At 48.5% G+C, this 24,558-nt stretch overlaps 1 protein-coding gene across 2 annotated transcripts in view; it reads right to left on the bottom strand.

The window, feature by feature from the left end:
- Positions 1-14,152, bottom strand: part of SGMS1 (sphingomyelin synthase 1) — an 89,168-nt gene extending 75,016 nt beyond the window's left edge. Inside the window, exon 1 of one of the 2 annotated variants that reach the window (XM_084210767.1) lies at positions 14,026-14,152. The gene's annotated coding sequence lies outside the window, so the exon portion shown is untranslated. The remainder of the gene's footprint in view (positions 1-14,025) is intronic. The other variant, XM_084210769.1, reaches the window with a different exon arrangement.
- Positions 14,153-24,558: the final 10,406 nt, after the last annotated feature.

Here is a 24,558-nt window from a genome sequence, read left to right as displayed (position 1 = left end):
AAGGCAGCAACCAAAGCCAACACACCACATCAGAGTAGAGTTCCACAGGGAGACCTGGGCAGCAAGTCCTGCACAGAGCAGGAAAAGCAGAGCTAAGGAAAAATCAGCAAACTGGCCATTAGCAAGCACACCTCCTCCTGAAGCAGCTCTCTTGCTGGAGAGCCTATTTTCACCTCAGCCAGCCAGCAAGGAAGGGATGCACACCTAGAAGTGCCTTCAGCAGCCTGAAGCTCTGCTGCAGCTCCTTCCTTCCCCCTCTCACAGTGAGGCTTTTTATTTCTTAAACGTATCAAGCACGTCTCACAACCCTCTCACAGCCACTTAAAGCCAGGGGTTAAGTGCAGCTCAAGTGAGGCAGCATTTCTCCTGTTACACTAAAATTGTCTCACATGTTGCTTTTTCTCTTGGTGCCACAGGCATCAGAGGGAAGCAGGAGGGAGCTGGAAGCAGGTACAGGCACAGGAACCCAACTGCAGGGTGGTTCTGCACAACCTGGGGTGCAGCCTGCTCCCAAATCCCACAAACAGAGCCTGTTCCCTGCCTGTCCAGAGGCAGGGGATGTGCTCTCCAGGTGCTGGGAGGGCTTTATTCCCCCAAATCCCACAAACAGAGCCTGTTCCCTGCCTGTCCAGAGGCAGGGGATGTGCTCTCCAGGTGCTGGGAGGGCTTTATTCCCCCAAATTCCACTAACAGAGCCTGTTCCGTGGCTGTCCAGAGGCAGGGGATGTGCTCTCCACATATTGGGAAGGCTTTATTCTCCTAAATCCCACAAACAGAGCCTGCTCCCTGAGTCTCCAGAGGCAGGGGATGTGCTCTCCAGGTGCTGGGAGGGATTTATTCCCCCAAATCCCACTAACAGAGCCTGTTCCCTGTCTGTCCAGAGGCAAGGGATGTGCTCTCCACATATTGGGAGGGCTTTATTCCCCCAAATCCCACAAACAGAGCCTGTTCCCTGAGTCTCCAGAGGCAGGGGATGTGCTCTCCACATATTGGGAGGGCTTTATTCTCCCAAATCCTACAAACAGAGCCTGTTCCCTGCCTGTCCAGAGGCAGGGGATGTGCTCTCCATGTTCTAGGAGTGCTTTATTCTCCCAAATCCCACAAACAGAGCCTGTTCCCTGCCTGTCCAGAGGCAGGGGATGTGCTCTCCAGGTGCTGGGAGGGTTTTATTCCCCCAAATCCCACTAACAGAGCCTGTTCCCTGTCTGTCCAGAAGCAGGGGATGTGCTCTCCATGTACTAAGAGTGCTTTATTCTCCCAAATCCCACAAACAGAGCCTGTTCCCTGGCTGTCCAGAGGCAGGGGATGTGCTCTCCATGTACTAAGAGTGCTTTATTCTCCCAAATCCCACAAACAGAGCCTGTTCCCTGCCTGTCCAGAGGCAGGGGATGTGCTCTCCAGGTGCTGGGAGTGCTTTATTCCCTTGTGGCAGGTGAGCAGCAAAGCTGCTGCCAGGGCATCATGCCCAGGGAGGGATGACAAACCTCAAATTCCCAGCAAGGGTTTGCCCTCAGCTGCCCCACACATCAAATTCTGCAGGAACATTTCTCTCCTGACACTGATTCAAGTCTCCTGGGAAAAGAGACTCTTCTGGCCACTGCAAAAAAAGAATAAATGAGCCACCTGCACACAAGGAATCCAAGCTGGGTTTGCACTTGATTCATTTGCTGCAGGTAAAGTTACAAGATGACACCTGTGACATTCAGCTGTGTGTTTCATTAGCCTAGAAAGCAGCTGTAAGAGTAGCAATTGCTCTGTGCTAACCATCCAAACATCCCCAGACTGATGGAAAAGACCTCTAAACCTCAGGAAGAGATTTTAAACAGGCTTAACACCAACATTAACAAGTTGCTGGAGTTGAGAGGTCATCCCTGAGGAAGAACAGCACAATGTGTCCATAAATAAACTAACTCAACAAAACAAGTACAGCTGAGCCCTAAGGAAGCAAAATAAATTAAACAAATTGAAACTTCCAGCTACAGAAGTTATGTCAACTTTCAGAGGTTCCCATAGTTTGCAGCAGAGATTGTTTCACGTGCTCAAAGTTTTTTACCCTCTGTCTTGGCCTCAAAGTCATCAATTTGGAGAAGGAATTTAACTTGGAAAAGGTATTTTCTGGACAACACACCCCTGCCAGGCTACAGTAATTGCTTTTTAATCTTGCTTCTTTCAGGCATTGCTGCAACTATCCTCCTGTGCAGGTAAACAAGTGGTAAGGGATGGTCATGTCCCAGGCTTTGATGGGTGTACAGGTAGAAATTCCATGAGGCTCTGCCTTCCTCACGGAAAAAGCCCTTTGTTTGGGGCAGACAGACCTGGCCATGCACTCTCAGCATGAGATCTGGCACCTGGCAAAGTCCTACTGGCTATTCTGCAGGGGCGTTTGGCTGGAATTCCACAGCTTTTCCTGGAATTCTACAGCTTTCCTGAAATTCCCAAGCTTTCCTGGAATTCCCCCCCCTCCCACCCCCTATCAGCAACAGCTCAGTCCTGATTACTGCAATTAGGGAACACACACTTTCACTTTGAGCAGAACCAGGCTGTGATTTAACTGTGACCCCTTCAGCATCCCCCCATTCCCACCGTCCCACCCCAAAGTTTTCACACTTGGTTTTGCAGTGGTTTTGGTATTTCAGCAGGAGCTCCCTTCCCCTTTTTCTCCTGAAAGTTTCTGTGGTAAATTTTGACACCCAGTTACCAAACTGTGGCTTTTGAAAGACACACAAGTTCCCTGATGAAACCAAAATACTGGATTGGAACAGGGGGGAGGGAATTCCCTGCTGTGGTTTGCTCCTGTTAAAATACCCAGCTGGGAGTCTGAAGGCTGCACCTGCACAGATGTGAGGGATTAATAATATCTTCCAAACAAGTTTGTGAACAAGGAAAATATAACTGGCTTTTGCACTACTTCCCTTTTTGAGAGGCCATTTCCTGCAAAGCATCCTTTACTCAAGTTTTCCATTAGCTCTGTAAATGCCAAACAGTCTCTTCCAGCTTCAGCAGTTCATCAGATGATTTATGAAAGGTGCAAAAGCACTACATTGGCAGGAAAGACAAAAACTGAGCTCCACAAATTTGAACTGAACAAAGTAACATATTTTTGCTAAAAATTAAGAGAAAATAGGGTGAAAAATTGAGCTAAATCTTCCATAAAATGGGAAAGTGCTGCTGGGGCTGCAGACAAATCTGTGCTCAGAAGCAAGGAGTCACTATCAGTAGAAAAGACCTTCCCTGGAATGCAGAGATGCCTTGTTCAAAAGGGAAAACAGGAACAAAACAGCAAGAGGAGCACTGCATAAAACCACAAAGTCAACACAATAAACAAACCCATTTGAAAATTGTTGTTTGTCCCCATTTCTGTGGAACAGCCCAAACCAGGGATTGATTGCTCTCAGTTCCCAATGCAAGCAAGAAATTTAAGCTCCCTCATCCTCAGAAATATCAGCAGAACAAGATATCCCATTTCTCAGCTAAAGAAACTTTTCTATTGCAGATGTGACGAGCCAGCTGGCCTCATATCTGGCAAAAATGCAGTTTCTGGATCCACCTCTCCAAAACTGGACACACCTCAGCATCAGGAATCTGTTCCATCCCTCTAAGAGCCATCTGCAATATCTTGGGGCTCTGGCCAAGCAATTAATTCCTCCTAATTGCTGGAATGGGACCACCCCTAGCTGGAATTGCAGCCAGCTCTCCCTCCCTGCCCTGCCCTTGGGGGGATGCTGATTCCTGACTCCAGCTTCAGGCACTGTGCTGGGAAAAGCAGCCCTCAAAAATGGGAGGTGAAGTCCCAAAAGCAGCAGAAAGTTCTGCCCTCATCAAATACAGCCACCTTGCAAAAGCACTTCAATTAAGGAAAAAATAAAATATCCTCCATAAATTGTAATACAAAAGAAAAATCAACACAGCCCCTAAATTTCTGATGCTGACCTTACCAAGCCAGGCTTTGTTTCCTTCTTCATCACATGAAAAATCCAGTTTATGCTTCAATGACTGAATCACCAGTTGCTACAAACTACCTACATCACTTTCATCCCCTCCCTGAAGTTTTTAGGAAATTCATTGCATCTGCACATGACAGGAGAACCCAAGTTTGAACAACATTCCTGCATTCTGAGCACGGGGAACAGCACACACTAACAGAGGGGCTGAGCTGGAGAAGGCAGCTGGTGCTGAAATGCCAAATTCCCCTCCCCTCTCCCCAAAAACCCCAAATGCAGCACAGGGGTCCCAAAGCAAGGCAGGACTTGGGGATCACAGGAAAGGAGAGGGTCTGTGGAGGTGGGAATGGACACCAAGGACTGCACCCAGAGGTGATTTCCAAGTGTGTGATTTTATCTGCATTTCTGGACCTTGCACAAACCCTCCTCACTCCGATGCCAACAGGCAGCACCAGAGGTGTTTATCCAAACCTGGGAATATTTGCAAAGTCACACTGAGAATACTTGTATTAAAGGTTGTGCTTAAAACCATGTGGCTTTGCTGCACACCAATACTTCCATGGAGGAATTATTTAAGTACACAGCTCTGTAAGCACCTAAGAAAGTGTCCAGATAAGGAATAGCTCTGCTCCTTCTCCTTCTCTTCCCACTTGTCTGAGGCACTGCAGGAACGGTGCTGCCCTCACCCTGCCACTGTAAATCATAGCAATAAAAACCCCAATTAAAACCAAAAAGGTACTTTGCTCAATACAATCAGGCAGGACAATCTGTCTTCTAAGGGCCTGACTTGAACACTTCATTTTTAAAAAGTCCAGCCCAAATAAAATAAGTAGGTTATTAAGCACTCAGCAGTTCCATCACATAAATGTCCATGGAGTAATTCATTGCTTTTATGAAAAAGGAAATGTTTTTAAAGTAGACCAGGAAAGGAAACAAATCCTCAGAACCAGAAGATAATATTGCCTCCAGAGAAGCCACTACAGAAACCATTCCTCTTTTTATTTATTTTAATTCTCAGCCCACTTTTAAGGCTATAAAGACAGCAGCATCAGCATGTTCAGCTCTCCAAATTCTTCTCCTGTCACTTTGCAGTGTCTGTGGAAATAAATGGACTCTTCCTCCCCTCCAGCTGAAGTCTGTGGGGCCTCTTTCAGGACCATCAACACCACAAAGACAAAAGGGTGCAAGAACTCTGCACCACCATTCTGCACTCAAACATTTCTCCAGCCCCCCCAAATCCAGCAATCCCAGGCAAGGAGACTCCACAACACCTGAGTTCTTCTTCCCAACAGTGAGTAGCACTGACTGAACAGGGAACAGCCTGGTGTGCAAATGTAACACTGGAACATACCCCACAAGCTGCACTGGGCTCTATCCCAGCTATCCAAATTTGGGAAGCAGGCAAGTCTGAGCATTTCCAGCTGTCTGCACACATCCTGTCACTGCACTGGCTATTCACCCCCTGCAAGTGTCCTCCAGTTATTTCCAAAAGCAAGACCCACTTCAGCTCAGTCTACTGCAGACCCTCAGCTGCCTCTTGTTTTTAAATAAAAATAAAACTCAACAATACCTCAGTCCCAAACACAAAGTTTGTTGACACAGCTGACAGTCACTGCAGAAGTTACTCCAGTTTAGGGGTGCAGAAAATGTCATTAAAGCTTTGCATGAGCCAGACCCAAAAGAAGCCCATTACTGATATTCCCTGTGCTGTTATTTCCCTCCTGATAAGGCAAACCACAGAGCCTGTCTCCAAAACCTTATGGAAGACCCTTTACCACTGGAAATGAACATGAAGACAAGGAGAGAGGAGAAAAGGCTGCTCTTTAACAGCCATGAATGAACTCAGCCCAGAAAGCTCACTTGGAACAGATGTAGCCCAGCCTTGGGTTTCTCTGAGAATGAAAGCTGAATCTGAAAGCAGAGGTTCAGTGATAGGGATCAGAGGTTACAGCTCTGAGGTGTGCCCTTCTCACCTGGGTGCCAGGGTGGGAAGCCTCTGCCTGCCACAAGCCACCCTGCCACCACAACCACTCCCTCACAGAGGCACACACCAGTGTTCCAGGCTGGGAAATTCAGCAGGCTCCTCTCCAGCAAGCACAGAACCGTGGAATGGCTCCATCCTGGCTTGGAAGGGACTTCAAGCTCACCTCTGATCAGAGTTCAGCATGCACAGTGAGCCCAGAGTTTGGAACCTGCACCTTGCAGAGGTTGGGAGCTCCACATCCCCAGAGCTGCCTGTGTCAGGAACACACATCCAAACCCCCTCTGCAAGGTGTCAGGGTGTCTGTGCATGAATGCAAGGCTCCCACCCCATAATACTCACGGTGAAAAGTGCAGCAAGACAGAGGCAGGCAAAGCTTTATCCACGTCACAATTTCTGGGAAGCTCAGAGCAGAAGGGCCAAGCTCTCCCTGGGTTATTATCCCATGCCTGGGTTATTATCCAATCTTCAAATAAACACAAGTCATTAATTTATTAGCATGACATCACATCCTGCAGGCTGAATTTCAACACACAGCCATAACAGTGGAACCACGTGAAGGAATATAGCATTCCCTAGGATTTCTAATCTGCTTTCCAACCTTTTACCTTACACTTAAATGGATGTCCTGAACATGGAAACAAGATCCCCAGGGAGTTAATAAACAGAAGTCAAAACAATCTATAAAGTCAAACAACGTTTTCTAGAGTGGACAATTATTTTAAATATTTGCTCATATCCAGCTACAAATGGGCAGCATTAAAGCACAATTACAGTGTGAGGTTGATTACAAAGTTATGAGGTTAAAGGAGATTGTTTGCATTAAGTACAAGAAGTCTAACAGGAAGAATCATAAAAGGATTTTAGACTGGCAGCCACTCAATAAAGTGGCCAAGGAAAGTTCCCTGCAGACAGTTATAAATGATGCTGCTCAATTCACTTGTGCCCTGATGGACCATGAGTTAAGGAGCAGCAGTCAGAAATTAAGATAGCTAAGGAGTAGTTCATTAAGAACATCAACTCAGCTGGGCAGGCACAGAGGAGGAAACAGCTAATGGCCTTTAGTGCATCAATCTGGTGCACCTGGATCCAATATCAGCTGGGTCTCAGGTTCCCTCTCCTCCCCTGGCACTGCATCAAGCTTGCAGGGTATCTCCCCACACCAGCTGGGAATCCCTCTCCCCAAAGCAGCCCATCTCCTTGTCTGGGCATTTTTAAACCCCAGTGGGACCCTGAAAAACCTGACATTTCTTTGGGGTTAGGCCTGCTCAGAGGAGGAAGTAATATAGACTTGCCTGTGGTTTGTGATTCTCACCTCCACAAGTATCCTCCCAGCCACTGACACTTCCTGAACACATGGCTGAATTCTGAACAAAAACATTTTAATTCTTGGGTACAAGACACGTGGCTGGATGGATCTGTGTCTTCTCAGCACAGACACTCAATTTCTTGCAAGCAAAGGAATTCTGAACAAACCATCAGAACTCAAATAATCCCCTTCTGACAAATGTGTTTAGGGCCCTGGTTTTGTTTTTAAAATGGCCTTTGATAACCCATCTATTTATGTTTTGAAAGGGAGAAAAAATGAATTAGGAGATTGCACAGGCACAAAAACAAAGGCAATATCTGACAAAGAGTTTTGTTAATTTGTGGGTAATTGCTCATTACTGCAAAATAAGGTTTTTGCAGTGTTTCATGGAGAGTAGATAAGAACCCCCAGCCCATTACTGAGTATTGCTTTTGGCAAAGGCCAGCATCTCCCAGGGTGGAGAGCCTCCATAAAACCACAATTCCATTAAACAGGGATCCTGACATCCCAAAAGCACCCAGGGAAAGGGAACAACGTGTTCTGTCGAGTCATTTAGCAGGGATCTTCATGTGCTTGCACACAGCTCTCCTTTGGGCATCACCTCCCCCCCACTGCCTCTGCTGAGCACCCCAAAGTTCAGCACTTTGGAACATGGGTGTTCCTCTCCCTCTTAAGTCTGGTTTACTTTCTTATTCCATAAAAATGTATTCCTCAGACACTCAACATCCCACAGGCATCCCCTGCAAGGGGCAAAGCTCACCCACAAGTGCTGGATTTTCCCTCCCAGTTAAACCAAGTGGGTTTGGAGCCCTAGTGCAGCACAGAATCCCAGGATGGTTTGGGTTGGAAGGGACCTTAAAGCCCACCCAGTGCCACCCCTGCCATGGCAGGGACACCTTCCACTGTGCCAGGCTGCTCCAAGCCCTGTCCAACCTGGCCTGGGACACTTCCAAGGATGGGCAGCCATGGCTTTGGGGCTGCCAGCACTGAAGGAGGACACCCTGGAATGCTCCCTCTGGGAGCAGCTCAGCACTCACATGGCCAAGCAGGTATTCCAGCAGCAATCACTCTCAAGGCACTTTCAAGGTCTTTTTCATCATCCTAACAGCAGAGCCATTTTTAAGCCTTTCAAATAGCTTTAAATTAACTTGCCCTGAGAAACTTTTCCAGAGCAATATAACCTGGCTATGTAAAACTCCAGGCAGGGACACACAGAAGACAAAGAGCAGAGCTGAGAGAGGAGGAGACACTCGATTTTGATGGAGCTGTTTCATTACTATGTAGATTCAAAGCCATTCCTGCAGTTACTGAAGCACTACCCCAGCCCTCCTAGCAAGCAAAAATCCATTTTGTATACAAATAGGGCTTTTACAGATTTGGCACAGTGCTCAACTGCAGAGTCAAACTTTTCAATGCCTGATAAGATTTTACTTGAAAGTGGCAGGGGAGCTCATGCCAGGAGCCTGTATGAAATGCCAGCTCAATGGCAGAAGGTCAAAGCCTGGTATCAGGAGATTTAATGGAAGTGTTTCCAGACAAACTTCTTAAAAGCACCGTGCTATCTAGGGAGGCACAGATTTACACACTTGGAAAGGCAAGGACCAATCTTTATGACTCTTTTCCAATCCAGGGTTATTCCTTTAACACTCTACCTCACAAAAAGCACAGCAGTAGGGTCTCCTTTTCTGTGCCTATCCAATCCTTGGGTATTTGGCTGAAGTTAAGAATAAAGAAGTGTTTAATGCCACAGTTTTTGTTTTAGAGGAAAAAAAAAATTACAACAACAACAAAAAAACAAACGACAGAAAACATCAACCGAACAAAAACCACCCCAGCCACTTCACAAACTCTCAGGTGCAGAAGTTGCTAATATCCTGAATAAAAACCCCAGAAGACAGACAAAGACAACTGAGTTTAAAGACCAACAGCCCAAACAATTAACCTTTCTCCAGCAGTGCCTAAAACTATGGCTGGAGAAGCAGAAATTGAAATTGCCCTGAAAGGCTCTATAATCTTTACCATTTTTACAGAAGTATTTAAGGTTAAGTTGGTGTCAACAACGACCCTGAGCAAACATCAAGCATTAAGACTTTCAACATAGTGGATTTTGCCAGCTGTCACCAGGCTGTGATGTACAAAGGGACACTAAAACCCCATCAAACCCTGATCTGTCTGCTCAGGGTCTCCCCTTTCATCTGCACAAATGCACTGCTGGATTCACTCACTCTTAAGAGCAGATTTGCAAGTGCTCCTCCACTCTCCCATTAAAGCATTTCAATTGTCTGCCTCTGCCATTTTAACAAATTCAAGTATAAGACTTTAAATTCAATTAGCACAAATCTCAGTGCTCCCAACATTAAATTTGCAAGTGACATTTAGTGGCATTCAACACACACGGAGCTAAGCTAATACACTAATGGACCAGCAAGGGAAATTGTAAAACACTCCCAATTGCAATGCTCTTTTTTAGTAAAGGAAATTAAAGGAGTAGGCTGCAGTGGACAGGAGGAGATGGCAGCTCTGAAAAATCCTTCTTAAGCCAAGGCTGCAAAAGCTCTCTTCTCCAGATCCACCTGCTCAAAAGGGGCAATTTTAATGCTCTTTCAGTCCTTCAGAAAGGATTTACCTGGTTTTACTTCTGTTTCTTCCTACTCTTATTGATGAAGGCTTAGACAACACAGCCCCACTGTGTCTTGTTCCCCAGCCACAGAGAGCAGGGATAAATTTCCCAAGCCTTGTCCCACACAGCTGAGAAGGATGTGACAGTGCCCACAGCACCCCAAAGAGCCAGGCCAGCAAAGCCACCTGAGGAATTCTGCTACCACACCTGTGCCTCACCCAGCTTGCTAAGGAAGCTGCCAGTTTTCCTGCACTAATAAAACCCTTCAGAGATTCCTTTTTTTTGTGTTTCCCAACTGGCAATATGCTTTGCTTTAGTCCCATTTAAACAGAAAAAGCTACCTTCAAGCAGTATCAAAATCAGGGAGACACAAGGCAGACCAGGCTGGGAAGTCAGAGAGAAAAAAAGTGTTGGAGTCATGGCTCTAAGCAGAGGGAGATGTATTTTGCTGTGCATTTAAATCTAAGCAAATTAGCAAATCAGGCAAAACCTAGGGAAGATGCTTTCCCAATGAGGATTTATTAGTGGTTTTCATTGATTATGGATGTGTAATTGCACAGCAGCAGCCCACGAAGGAAACAACAACAGGACCCGAGATTCCAACTGTCCCACTCCAGATTTGCTCCCCTGATTTGGATGAGTCAACTGTAAAGCCCAGCAACAGCAGTAGCTGCATTTCTTTAAGAAACATGTTACAGTCTCCAAAATTAGGTTTTCTCTTTCCAGCTCTTGATCAAGGACTATCAGAACAAAGCTCATGGGTTACTTTCAAGAATTTGGGGTTTTTTCCTCCCCTCAACTACAACACCATATTTGATAAGACCAGAAACGATACAGACAAATATTTTAGAGATGTTTAAATCCCAGAATGGTTTGGGCTGGAAGGCACCTCAAAGACCCTCTCTTTCCACCCCACTGCCACGGGCAGGGACACCTTCCACCAAGCCCCACTACACAGTTACACCTGGCAGCTTATTAGGATGGATGTTCTTTCAATCCATGAAAAGGCAAGGCAACCTGCACCAAACACTGCCTCTTGCTCAGCAGATTTTCAAAATAACAAAATATGGTGATGAAATCATCGTAATAATCAAATAATAAAATATGATGATGAAATCATCCCAAAAAGCTCGAAAGTTTCACACAATCCTCAGTCTTCTGCATTTCCCCCAGCATTTTGGGGAAGGAGGGGGACAGGATTTAATAATTAACTTAATGATGTCATACCACACACTTGGGGAATTCAAGCTGTATTAAAAGCTGAAGATTCCATGCAGAACACCAGCCATTCCAGAGGGCTCCTGCCCCTCTCTGTGTGCTGGTGCCCTGGGCCCAAAAAGCCTCCAATGACACCAAAAATTCTTTGGATAGCACTGCAAGTACCTGGGAGCTCAATTCGTGACCACCAGATCCAGGAAACCTCTAAAATAATAAGGGTTTTGAGCTCCTTTTAAGCTCAGCTCCACTTCAGAGCTGAACAGTTGGGTTTGATGTGCTGAACTTGAATCACGACTGAAATAGCATCAGGTGCTCTGCTCCACTTCAGCAAAGAACAGCCTGGACCTACCTGGCTGGGCAACCTTAGAAATCCCTCCTGCCCTCCAGGAGTCCCTGCAAACCACCCCAGGAAACGGGGACCTTGTGCCATGGCCAACAAAAGCAGCCTTCAGGCCTGTGTGCAACACTCCTTCACTTTTTGATGATGCTAGATGGATTTATTCTATTTATTATATCTATTATTCAAGGGTCTGGATTATTTCTGAGCAATTTTTTTTTTTCCCCTCACAGGATGTCCTGCTGCCCCAATTAAAAAGCCTTTAATTCCACAAGCATTCCTTACGGCCAGGCTGAAATTGCTTTTAAATCTGAGCAAGTCCCAGGCCACCCATATTTAGTGCACCAATTAACCAACGTTGAGTGATGCACAGAGGCAGCAACCAGAAGGAGGAAGAACTTTTAAGTCACCATCACCCACAGTGCATGAGTCCAGTTCAAGGGAACTCAAGAATTATCTAATTAAAAGTAGCACCTATTCAAGCTTGATGAGTGTTGAGACAAGCAATGAGATCCATGGAAAACCACAAATCACTGCCTTTTAACCATTAACTCTGAGCAGTCAAATAACATCCATAACACCTCCAAGTCCTGAAAATCATCCACCTACTTGGATTTATTAAATTTGTGTCACATTAAAAGCTAATTAACATGAGAGACGCTGTTCCCAGGTTGATAATGTGGAAGGAGAAAGAAGCGTAATAATTTGGGAATCACCATTTGTTGCACAGATCACAAACACAGTCTAAAGGCATCTGAGCTGAATTGAGTTCTGCTCCACATGCCCAAAAACTCAGAAAAATCACAGCAATCTCTCTGGATTTAGAGGGGGTTTATTACCCATATTGTAAAAGCAGCCTTTACCTTTTTGTCTGCCACCAACCAGGGCGATTGCCCTCTCTTTCCAAACTCCACACAACTTCCCAAAGCTGGAGCAATTTTAACACCCACAAAACGCTACACCAAACAAAGCAGAATGCAACCCCAATACAGCATCCACTGCCCAAAAAAACACAGCCAAGCCCAAACCCACCAAGACCCACAGCATCACCTCCACTGACTTCAGCCAGGTGGTTTGCACTGGTTCTGTGTTTTGCACTGCTTCACAGAAGTCAAAAAAAAAATGCACTTTCAGCCATGTGGACCTGGGGGAGAAGGGAGTCTGAAGGCATCACTACAAATCCTGCTGTCACACCAGGCTGCACCATCAGCCAAAGTGACACGAGGACGTTCATCGACATCCCGGTGCTGCTCTGCTAGGAGAGCCTGCCTGCATCAGCAAGCTTCAGCAGCACCATGTCAATATGGCAGAGCTCCCATTTTTTACAAATAATCATCTTTTTCTCGCTCTTCCCATCCTCACTCCGTGTATTTATGGTGCCTTGAAGGCACCGAGGCACTCTTTAATAAGGTTTTCACACAAGACAGAATAAATTAGAAACCTTGATCAAAACAGGGCCTCCAGCAGGAACACAGTACAAAGACAGCCCCATGCCTTATACACCGTGAAAAATCCAAATACTGCAGCCAGACAGTCAGCAAACCATTCCACGAGCAAACAGGGAGCACACCCTCCTGCCAGGTTGCCTGTGATGGAGAGATCTCTCCTTTTCACCCCCAGCCTGTTCGTCCCCAAGAGGGGGACAAAGCCATCACCCCCTTACCACCCCAGCGAGGCAGCACAGCCCCAATGTCACCGCGATGGGATGGGATGGGATGGGATGGGATGGGATGGGATGGGATGGGATGGGATGGGATGGGATGGGGCTGCTCTCACTCACAGCAGATGCCTCCAGCTCCCTCTGGAGCAGGGAGCATCCTGCCTTTGCATCCCAGCAAGCAGAGGGACCGGAGCTGAGGGGACCGGGCTCACCCCCACGCTGCCCCCTGAGCTAAGGGGACCAGATATCCCCGCAGAGCCTCCGGGGCAGGGAGCACCAGACCCGCCGCTCCAACACCCTGGGGAGGAGGGACAGACCTGACCAGGCTGAAGGGAACGGAGCCTGTCCTGGGGCTGAGGAGCTGCAGCCCTTCGAGCTGTGGCTCCGGAGCTCCCCCAGAACCACCTGCAACCGCCCGGGCTCGGGCGCCCAGAGCTCCCCCGGGACCCGCTGCAGCCCCACGAGCTCGGGGACCCGCAGCTCCCCCCGAAGGGCTGCGGCCCCCCGAACCGGGGATGCGGAGCTCCCCCGGGCACGGCACCGAGCTGCCGTGGGCTGCCGTGGCCGCAGCCCCGAGCTGGGCACCCAGAGCCGCCGTGGGCTCCCGCGGCCGCAGCCCGGGCTGGGCTCCCAGCCTCCCCAGGGCTGAGCAGACCGCACCTTCGCGGTGCGCCCGCGGCCCGAGGGGCCCAGATCCGCCCGTGCTGCGGGGCCGGAGCTCTGTCACACCCCCGAGCTGAGCAGCCCGAGACCCCCCCGGAGCCTGCGGGGGCCGGAGCTCTCCTCGCATCCCCCGGGGCTGCGGGGGCCGCCGCCGGGACGAGGAGCCGGAACCCGTCGCGGCACGTCCCCGCTGGGGCGGCGGCGGCCGCGTCCCCGCTGTCACCGCCGGTGTCCCGTCCCGCCGCCACCCCCGGGCCTGCGCCGAGCCGGAGGCCGCTGGTTCGCCGCTCACTCACCGTGCGGAGCCGCGGCTCGCTGCGGGCCGGGTGGGTGCGGCCGCCGGGCGGGTCCCCGGGCGGTGCGGCGGCTCCAGCCCGCTCCCCGTGTCCCGTTTCCAGTACCCCGTTCCCGTGTCCCGTGCGGCGGCCGCGGGCGGGGCGGGGGCACCGCGCGACACGTGACCGCCGTGTCATCCCGGCCGCCATCTTGTGCCTGTCCCTCCCTGCCGGGGAGCGCTGCGCCTCAACATCCCCATTCCCATCCCCGTTCCCATTCCCAGAGGGATCCACAGCACTCTCTGCCCAGCACAGCTTGGGATGCACAGGACCAGCCCGCTGCTCGCTGTGTTTTACAGAACCCCACGGTCCCTGAGGCTGGAGAATCCCTGCCAGCCCAGGGAGTCCCAGCTGTGCCCAGTGCCCACCTTGTCCCCAGCCCAGAGCACTGAGTGCCACCTCCAGCCCTTCCTGGGACACCTGCAGGGATGGGCACTGCAAAGCTCCCTGGGCAGCCCCTGCCAAGGCCTGAGCACCCTTTCCATGCAGAAATTCCTGCTGCTGTCCAAGCTGAGCCTCCCCTGGCCCAGCTGGAGCCCCTTTCCCCTTGTCCTGTCCCTGTTCCCTGGCAGCACAGCCCGACCCCCCCTGGCTGTCCCCTCCTGGCAGGAGCTGTGCAGAGCCACAAGGTCCCCCCTGAGCCTCCTTTGCTCCAGGCTGAGCCCCTTCCCAGCTCCGTTCCCTGCTCTGGACACGCTCCAGCCCCTCCAGGTCCTTTCCGGATTAGGGACCCAGAACTGGGCACAGCCCTTGGGGTGGCCTCAAAGAAGCCACCCTGAACCCTTCTGAGGGTGCCCCCAAAATATTAAGGTCTGCCACCAGTGTAGCTTGCTCGGAGCAGCTGAGGTGTAGCAGGGTGTGAGTTCTCCTCCTAAATCCATCTGGCAGCTTTCCAGTACCTAAAGGAAACCTACAAGAAAGACAGAGAGGGACTTTTTTAGAAGAGCATGTAGTGCCAGGACAAGGGGGAATGGCTTCCCACTGCCAGAGGGCAGGGTTAGATGGGATGTTGGGGAGAATTCCCTCGTGATCCTGGATTGGGATGAACACGTCCTGTCCCAGTATCCCCAAAAGCAGAGTGCAGGGTGTTGGAGCAAACTCTGCTACCTGCTTTTATGCCACTCTGCAGGAGCTCTGCTGGCTATTGGGCTTCAGTTCTTATCAGCTCAGGAGATGTGAGAAGTCAGCTGTTACTAATAAAATCGCAGTTAAAATAAACTCACAGGACAATTTAGCTAAGGGGCAACCCCTGGGTGTCACCATCTCCAGGTAGAAAGAGGCTCAAATTTTGTTCTGTGACTTCTAACACAAAAATGGTTTTTTTCCATGCCAAAGGGTCAAAATTATTTCCCACAGAGGGGTCCCTGCATGTGCTGAGCCTGGTTCCCTGCAGGGCTGTTCCCCAGCGTGGGAAGATCTGCAAGGTCTGATTAAAACTTTTCCCGTCTTTCAGGCATTTTTCCAGCCAGGAGATTGTGAGATAGCACAGCCACACATCCAGCTCCCCCTGTCCCAGGCATGGGAGGATGACAACACACATGGGAGGGACTGGATGTACCGGTGTGTTTCAGTAACACTGAGCAAGAGACATGTTTTGCTGATCTTGGCACGTAAACAAAACAAAATATTAAAAAAAAACCTCATTACTTTTCCCAATCAACAAGTGATTGCAGACATTACCCAAGCAAAATTCATAATTAAGCTTGAATAAGTAGTAATTTATGCACTGGGACAGGTGAAACACAATGGTGTCCCGGGCTTCTGTAAAGAGCTGTCAGATCCTGCACTTTCTAAAAATGGAGTTGAGCCATTCTGAGAGAAAATCCTCTGTGTAATAAAATGCAAATTTAGAGTCAGCTTGGAAGTTATTTACAGTCTGCTGTGACCTGCAGCTCCTCACAGATTTTCATCAGTGCCAGTGAAGAGTGGACAAGTTTTGTTTGACCTCAGGATGCAGGCAACAGCTTTCACCCTGTACAAACTGTTTGGTAGTTAGGAGGGGAAATGCAGATGGAAAAGAATGGCTTTGGAGAAAGGTTCTGGAAAAGTCCAGGAGAGTGGTGCTGGGGACACCAGATGCCAACAGCTTTGATTCTCTTATCCCTGAGGAGGGATTTATTTGTGAGTAGATCTAATACTGGCAGCTCTGTTCTGTTTTTTCCCAGGCTGATCAGGCTGGCTTGCATGAGGAAGAGGAAACCAGGAAGAGTTGAGGAATAGGGAAGGTGCTGCTTCACCTCCCTTGGGACGGTGGAGCCTTTGAAGGGCTTGGCAATCCCAATTCCAATTTATCTTTCCATTTGCTCCCCTTGTGTTATGCCATCAAAGCAGGGAGGGGGTTAAAGGGATTCCTGCTTTTCAGCAGGGGCTGTTTCCTTCCTGACTATGCTTCTTGCCATCCCATCTCACAATGCTCTAATAGGATTAATGTTGTTGACACTTCCCTGTACAATAAATCCCCCCCTTTCCGGGGTTGTTCCCCCAGGATGGGCGTTTTCCGGCAGATAATAGGAACCTGAAGCCTGTGCAAATTGGTTCCCTGGGAGCCTGACCTCCCCGTTGGGAATGACAAAGGGCCATCCAAGGGGTTTAGGAATGGCTGTCCTGAGCTGCTGCCTGGGCTTAATCCTGCTGAGCCACTGAAAACAGCATTTCCTGCCTGGCTACAGCCAACCCCCAAGTGTGGGGGATGTTCCACCCAAGGCCAGGTTGGATGGGGCTTGGAGCTCTGGAAGGTGTCCCTACCCATGGATCAGCTCAGCTGGGGGTTTCTTCTGCTGGAGCTTTGAAGAAATTGATTAGTCAGAATCAATGTGAATGGATCAACAGTGAAATGCTAATAGGTCACAATCATTAGGCACTGATCAGTAATCCATAAATTGATGATGTTCCAATGGAAGAGATATTTTTATTTAGAAAGGAATGTTGATTATTAGCATGCTGACACTTTATTAATGAAATAATATTAAACTAACTTAAGTAACATTTCAATTACCTTCATCTTACCTCACTCACCATGGGTCCTTCTTTGAGGGCAGCAACAACCCCATACCCATCATTTATGCCACCACTTGATGAGATAATTTCCCCATTGATGGTATTTATGACATCATTTCTGCGGGTTGCATCATTCATTTAGTGCCTTTATCCATGACACCATTTACACCAAACAGCACCATCAGCTCAGTGTCTTTGAGATGTCATTTTGGGATCATTTTGACCCCATATGATATCATTAATTCAGTGTCTTCACACCAAATCCTGATGTTTGATGGGGTTGTACTGACTGTGATGGTTTTAAAAGCCTTAGAAATAGAAACAGCCAGAGAGGTCGTTGCTCCAAATGGGCAGAGTCCCACAAGGCTTTGTCCCTGTCCCCCGATGGTAGCAAGGGCTGTTCAGAATAAGGCAGCAGAGCAAAAAATCAGAATTAAATACGTGGTGAATGGAGTCGAGCAAAGAGCACAGTGAATCCACATGCTGTGGCTTTAAGGAACTGCAGGGCAGGGCTGTTAGCTGCAGTATAAATGGCAAAAGAGACCAAAATCCCTGTGTTCCAAAGGATGCAGGAGATTCCGATTCTGCTACTTTGTTATTCAAGCAGTGATTAATGGTGAGGTGGCGTCATCCTCTCTGATCAGGGATATTAAGCAGTGATGGGTTGCAGACAAACAGCATTATAAATGCAAGATTGTTTCAGATCATTAGGAAAATACGTAAACTCATTTCTTTAATTAATCTGGCTTTAATGGCTGATTGCTTCTGATTAAAATAGCGCACGTCTGGGGGAAATGCGTCAAAATTGGAAATCAAAGGAGAAAGTCTTAACAGAGAGAGGGCAAAAACATTTCCCCAGTTCAACAGAAGAAGAGAGAAAAACAGAGTGTGGAAGATGGTAAAAGAAGGAAGACAAGACAATTCCAAGGGGAAAGCAAGCCAGCAGTTCACCAGATGGGAGAACTTGGGGACATTTGGGATGGGCTCTGCTCGGTAGGGCACAGCTGCATCATGGGAAGCCCCAGCCAGAGGCTGAAAACAATTCTTATTCTTACAAGAAAGAAAACAATTCTTATTCCTACAAATTCACTGTTAGCCCCTTGCCTCAAGAAATCTGCCTCTTCCCAGCCTCTGCTGTGATGTAAGCTCAGCCTTGAGTGCTGGCAGAGCTATTCCCTCCTTTTTTCCCGGGATTTCAGCATGTTGCTTGCAGAATGAACCTCCTGGCAAAGTGAATACAGGGAGCATGCACAAGGTTATCTCTCTTGGTGGGTTTTCCAGAGGCACAGGCTGTCATTGCCTTGCCAGAACATCCCTTGGAAGCAGAATGTCTCGGCTGGGCTGGGCACTGCTCTCCTCAGGGTCCTGGGGAACTGGATGTGTCCCTGGGCTTCAGGACTAGAAACAGGAGCACCATTACGTGCCTTCGGAGGACCCATACAGCATTTCCTTTAGTGTCATGCCAGGCATTTCCCGTGGGATAATGAAAGGGTGACAGAGAATCTCAAAAAAGGGCTCTGGGATAAAAGCTGCAGCTCCCACTGGGCTGGAGACGATGAGGAGCCGTGGGGCTGGGAGCGGGACGGAGCTGACGATTCCAGGTGTCCCGCTGCAGATATCCCCTCTCCCAGCCCCTTCAGCGAGCGAGCTTCTCCAGCATCCCGGGAAGTTATTCTGCTCACTCTTCCCCTTGCTGCTAACGGGGTTTGCTTCTCCTCTTAGGGAAAAAAAGGCAGTTTCCACAAAGTGCTGTATTTCCAGAGAATGGTGGCTCTCAGGCTGATCAAATCGCTCACCCCCTTTCCTCCCCCGTCCCTTGCTCCGGCGCTGCCTCCTCTCCCAAGGAGCGAGCGCCTGCTCCCGACCAGGCTTGTCAAAACCCGCCAGGCGTTCCCGGGCTGGCAAAGCAGCTCCCCAGCACCCGTTCGTGGAGCAGGGTGTTTATTACAACCCCCTTCTACACCAGCATGTGCTTTGCAGCCCTCTTGCCGAGGCAGCAAGGAGGGCACGGTGCCACCGTCTCCGCGTCGGAGGGTCACAGGCGGTGCGAGGTGACAGGGACAGCAGCAGCTCCACGGGGGCTTATCTCTGTGCTCCTGCTGTGGCAGGAGTTTGGATCTGATTTGCTGTGAAATTCCTACCGAAACAATTCCTCACGTGCTGCAGCCCTTTGGTTTTCCCCACGATGCCAGCGCTGGTCGTCCCAAAAGCTTTTTTTCCTCCCCCCTTAACATGAACTGTGAATAAATAAACGTTGAAGTGGATGTGGATCGTTGCTGTGCTGCATGTCTCGGCGTGCCTGTTTCCTTGGGAAAGCTGTGCTTATCCCCAAAAGGGTTTTCCAGACGCACCAGCAGGGCTCAGCTGAGCCTGGACCGGAGCCGGCACTGCTGCATCCTCCTCCCTGCAGACGGAGCCTGCGTGCTCGGGCAGGTCCGGCAGCCCAAAAGGCATTAATTATGGAGTCATTAAAACTCAGTTAGGTCTCCAGGCAGGAGCTGGGAGAAGAAAGCCTTGCTCTGGGAAATCAGCAGCGCCAAGGTGGGGTTTTAGCAGTGCTGTGGCTCTGCAGTGACTCAGGGAAGCCTGATTAGCTCCAGGCTTTCAAGAGAGATTACCTTGCGGATGCTCTCTGTATTCACTTTGCCAGGAGGTTCATTCTGCAAGCAACATGCTGAAATCCCGGGAAAACAGGAGGGAATGGCTCTGCCGGTGCTCAGGGCTGAGCTTACAGCACAGCAGAGGCTGGGGAGAGGCAGATTTCTTGAGGCAAGGGGCTAACAGTGAATTTGTAAGAATAAGAATTGTTTTCAGCCCCTGGCTGGGGCTTCCCATGATGCAGCTGTGCCATTGCATCCCCCTTTGCCTCCTTCTCCTCTCTGGCTGTGGAAACCTAGCTCCCACAGCCTCTCCTTGCTTCCCCTGGCTGCCACCCACCCCTGCCAGGGTGTCCCCAGGCTCACTTTGCTTTGGAGATGCCTTGGAGCCCCAAACTGGTCCCAGTGCCCAGCCATGGCCTCCCCAGTGCAGAACAGGAGGAAATGTCCCCCCTTAACCTGATATCAAGCTGACAAACAGGATGATGCCTCCAGATCATCTCAAAGACACCTCCTTTGGAGACCCAGGAAAACCTGGCTGTCCCCCTGGCCACTGAGCTTCAGACCGTGTCACCTCCATGGTGCTCAAGGGACAGGAGCCAAAGGGTACCTGGAGGCTCCCAGTGAAGCTCTGTGCGGTTTTCTGCTGAGCCCAGAGATGCTGCAGTCACCGGTGGCAGGTCTCTTTCCTGCTCAATCCCAGGATCCCATCCTGGAGGCTTTTTCATATCATACCCTCTATTTGTCCTTCACCTCATGTGATTTTGGGAGCTGCCATTGCCAAAAAAAGGTTTGGGGATTCTGTGCCTCTGTTGTGCTGGCACCCAGGGAGGGCTCGAGTCTCATTCCCAAGCTGGATTTTCTCGGTTTTCCCTGTAGGGGCAGCAGTTGCCTTTGAAGCCAGCCCAAAGGAAGAAAAAGATCTGTATTTTAAAAACAAACTCCTGTTCCCAGTGACTGCAGCTCTGACAACAGGACTAAGGTCAGAATGAGCCTCTGCTAAGTGGGTTCAGCAGTTATCATGTTGAACTCAGTGCCTAAAGCTGCCTAGTGATTTGTGCCATGTCCCCAAGCCAGCTCCATTCCTCAAATTAGCATAAGGTCTATAAATCAAGCTTCTTTTGATAATGATGATAACAACAATAACAATAATAATAATAAAATATCTCTTCATTGTCCTCATTGATTGCAGGCAGTAGTCTTGCCCTGGAGTGGAGATTTCCAGAGCTCCCTTCCCAAGACTGCTGCAGTCATGCCTCAGTTGAGGGAAATTAAGGATATGTTATTGGGGAAAGGTTCTTTCCCCAGAGGGTGCTGGGGCACTGACCAGGCTCCCCAGGGAATGGGTATGGCCTCAAGGCTGCCCAAGCTCCAGAAGTGTTTGGACAGCCCTCCTAGGCAGCAGTGAGACTATTTTGGGGTGTCTGTGCAGGGTTAGAAGCTAGCCTTGATCATCCCTGTGGTTCCCGTACAACTCTGGGTATTCTACGATTCTCTCCTTAAAACAGATGACATCTCTGTCTGGATCCTCTCATCCTTTCAAGGAAACATCAGATAAACACATGGATATCCTCTTACCAGCTTGATAAACATATAGACTCAAATAAACCTTGAGGGCATCAGGTTCTCCATGAGAGGACAAGCATCAAACACTTTCCCAGATTCAGGGCTTCTACAGTTTACCCTGCAACAGCCTCTGGATACAATAATCTGGTGCTGCTTAGGAAACAAAACTCACCAGTCCAGGTTCCTGGTGTCAGTTGCAGGAGACATTTGGCACTGTCAAAGCAGCCCAAGTTGGCAGTGGTGGCAGCTTGGGATGCATCCTTTTGTGTTCCCCTTGGGATGTCTTTTGCAGCTGCAGTGTGCCTGGAGCTCTGGGCTTTGTGATTTCCAGAACCCTAACCCTAGGCATAACCCTAACCCTAGGTAGAGCAGTAAAAGCAGACTTGGGCTAAGACTGGTTCAAGTGAGAAAGCTGTAGAGGAAGCCATGTTGTGGCAGTTCTGTGTTCCCCTTGGAAAGCCTTTGGCACCTGCAGAGTGCCAGGAGCTCTGGGCTTTGTGGATTTCAAAACCCTAGCCAGCAGTCACCCACTCCGGGCCACAGGCCCCTGAACAACACTTCAGGCCGTTTCCTTGGGAAACAAAACTCAGCAGCCCAGGTTCCTGGTGTCACTTTGCAGGAGGCACTTGGCACTGTCAAAGCAGCCCAGGTTGGCAGTTGTGGCAGCTTGGGTCTGGGAGTCATCCTGCGCCGTATGGAATTTCAGCAGAGGGCCAGCCACTCAGGGAAGAAAGGAAACAAGAGGAGAAGCTGGTGATAAGGTTCTTATTTTGATGGCAAATGTTGGCAATTTGAAGATTTAACACCCAAGTCCAAGTGGAGCTAGAGTACAGTACTTGAGTGGGATTGCAAAGCAGTATGAGCCATAGAAAGCTCAGAATGATACAACCTCCTCACTCCTGCTGAGCCTGGACCCCTTCAATGTGGACACACGATTTATAACTGTAAAAAAATGTCATTTCCACCTCTGCTAAAGCAAGAAAAGGCAGCTCAAAGCAACTAGGTGGCTCAGGCCATTGCTGGGGCTCAGCCCTCCCTCTTTCAGAGGAGAGGATGGCAGAGGGTGTGTGGGAAGGAGGCGGGAGGTGGAGCGGCTCCCATCGAATCCAGCGGGAGTTTTGTTCGGAGCACAATCCCATTAGCGCTGTTATTCACGGGTCACGGCCCCAGGGCTGAGGGTTGAATGTGTTTGTTCTGCAAATGGGGCTAATATTGTGAGGAGCATAAAAGAGGATGTGTAACTGTGTTTGGCCTCTGTTTGGAGATCACAGCAGAGAATGTTTCCTTGAAATTGTGTTAGCTCAGATCCAATCTTAGGGTAACTTACAGCTAGGGAAGGCTTCCATGGCATTAATAACAACCACCATCTTTTTAATGTTTAATAGATCAGAAATAAGAGGAAACAAAGGTTTGCTCTGATTTCTGCTTTTCTCCTCAGTTCTCAACTTATAAAATTATTCAATAATTGAGAGTCATGCTGAACACATAATTGCTTAGCAGTATTGCAAATTGCAAATAGATTTTACCTTAACTTTAGCTTACCTGGGCTGAAAACTTCTGTTGTTCTGCTCTTTCCCTGGAACTCATCTCATCACATACTTTTGAAGCAAGTTCAGGAGCTGTATTAAAAAAATAAATTTTGATCTAAGAATAACTGCAAAAAATACTATATTATGTGTTTATTGATGCCTTTAGAGCTTCCCCATGTTTGTCTTATTAACTTAATCTCTTCTGCTTTGGGAAACCATCAGTGGGAGCCCAGAAGGATCTAATGTGTTCTATTTGCAGGATCCACTTCTTTGGCTCTAAGTACTTCTAGATGGAAGAAAAGAATACTAATTTGTACTCAGCTGTTCCTGGAATTTTACTCTTGCATGAGAATGGTAACCATTATTGTATTATCCACTGAAATCCTATTTGCACTTTCTTCTTCTTCCAGATCATAATGTGATTTTACTTTCATGCCAAGGAATGATTGTTAACTGGTATTTTGCTGGGTTTTTTAGAGATTGGTTTTGTCTTTTATGCTTTGTCTCCCCATATTCTAATGAGAGAACCATACAAAATCAAGTTGATTTCAATTGGGTACCTGAAGTTATACAAGAGGAACAGTGGAACAGGGGCCTGAATAATGAAGCTCCAGAACAACCTAGGGGCATGAACAAGGTGTAACATTCATGTCACCAAACCCTGTTATTTGCACTAAGTAGATGTCAATATGTTCACAACATAAATTTGTCAATCTTTTGATTGATAATAATTCTAAATATTAGTTTTGCTCTTGGTTTGGAATGAGACAGCTGGAACGAAATGAAATCTGAAGCCCCTTGAGTCAGCCAAGGCTTGGGCTTTGTCCTGGAGGGTGCTGTGACACCCAGGTGACCTGGCAGCCAGCAAAGGGAGAGGCTGCCCTGAGTTTTTGGATAAAAATGCAGATTGTGGAGATGGCATCGTGAGAGGTCACCCAAAGCTCAGGTTAACCCAGCAGCCTTGTCACTGTGATATTTTCTGAAAAATTCCTTTGCCAGGATTTCCTCTCCTGGGAAGATGAGAAGCCTCACCTTCTCCATGTTTTGCTGCTCTGGAATGTGGTCTGGAGATTGTTTATCCAAACATGTGAATTGTTTTTAATTAATGACCAATCATCATCAGCTGTGTCGGACTCTGAGGAGTCAGTCATGAGCTTTCATTATTCATTCCTTTCTAACCTTCTGATGTATCCTTTCTCTTTCTTTAGTATGGTTTTAGTATATCACTTTTTTTTAATATAACATAATATCATAAAATAATAAATCAGCTTTCTGAGAACTTGGAGTCAAATTCTCATCTCTCACCTCATCCTGGGGACCTCACAACACCACACAGCCTCACCCTAAAACAAGCTGTAGGTGGCTGAAACACCTCTTGTTAGATGGGCTGTGCTGGAGTCCAGATTTGGAGCCGGGGATTGTCACAGGGCTGTATCAAATGCCACTGCCAGTGTGGTGGCTTCACTGTCAGACCTCCTGGCCATCATTCCCTTTGTTGCTCTTGCTTTTCTGGTAGCACTGCCATTGTCTGTTGCCTCTGTCCTGGCTGGAAACAATTCTTTCTGCAGCAGCAATTTGATTTCCAGGCCTAACCATCACTGCATGTGATTATCACCACTGTAGGAGCACCCTTAGTGCAAGGAGGATTTATTAGAAATTATTTAATAAGCACAAATAATTAATCTGGTGTCACCCAGTATCCCATGTCCCTCAGAAATCAGCCTTGTGCACCAAGAGTTGCAAATGTCTTTCAATGCCTGTTTAAATACACAGCAGCAATAACCCAGGGCTGATAATAATAGTCC

Source organism: Fringilla coelebs (genome assembly GCF_963513975.1).
Source record: "Fringilla coelebs genome assembly, chromosome: 8".
Lineage (NCBI taxonomy): Eukaryota > Metazoa > Chordata > Aves > Passeriformes > Fringillidae > Fringilla > Fringilla coelebs.
The sequence above is the reverse complement of the archived record's forward strand: the minus strand, read 5'-3'. Positions and strand labels throughout refer to the sequence as shown.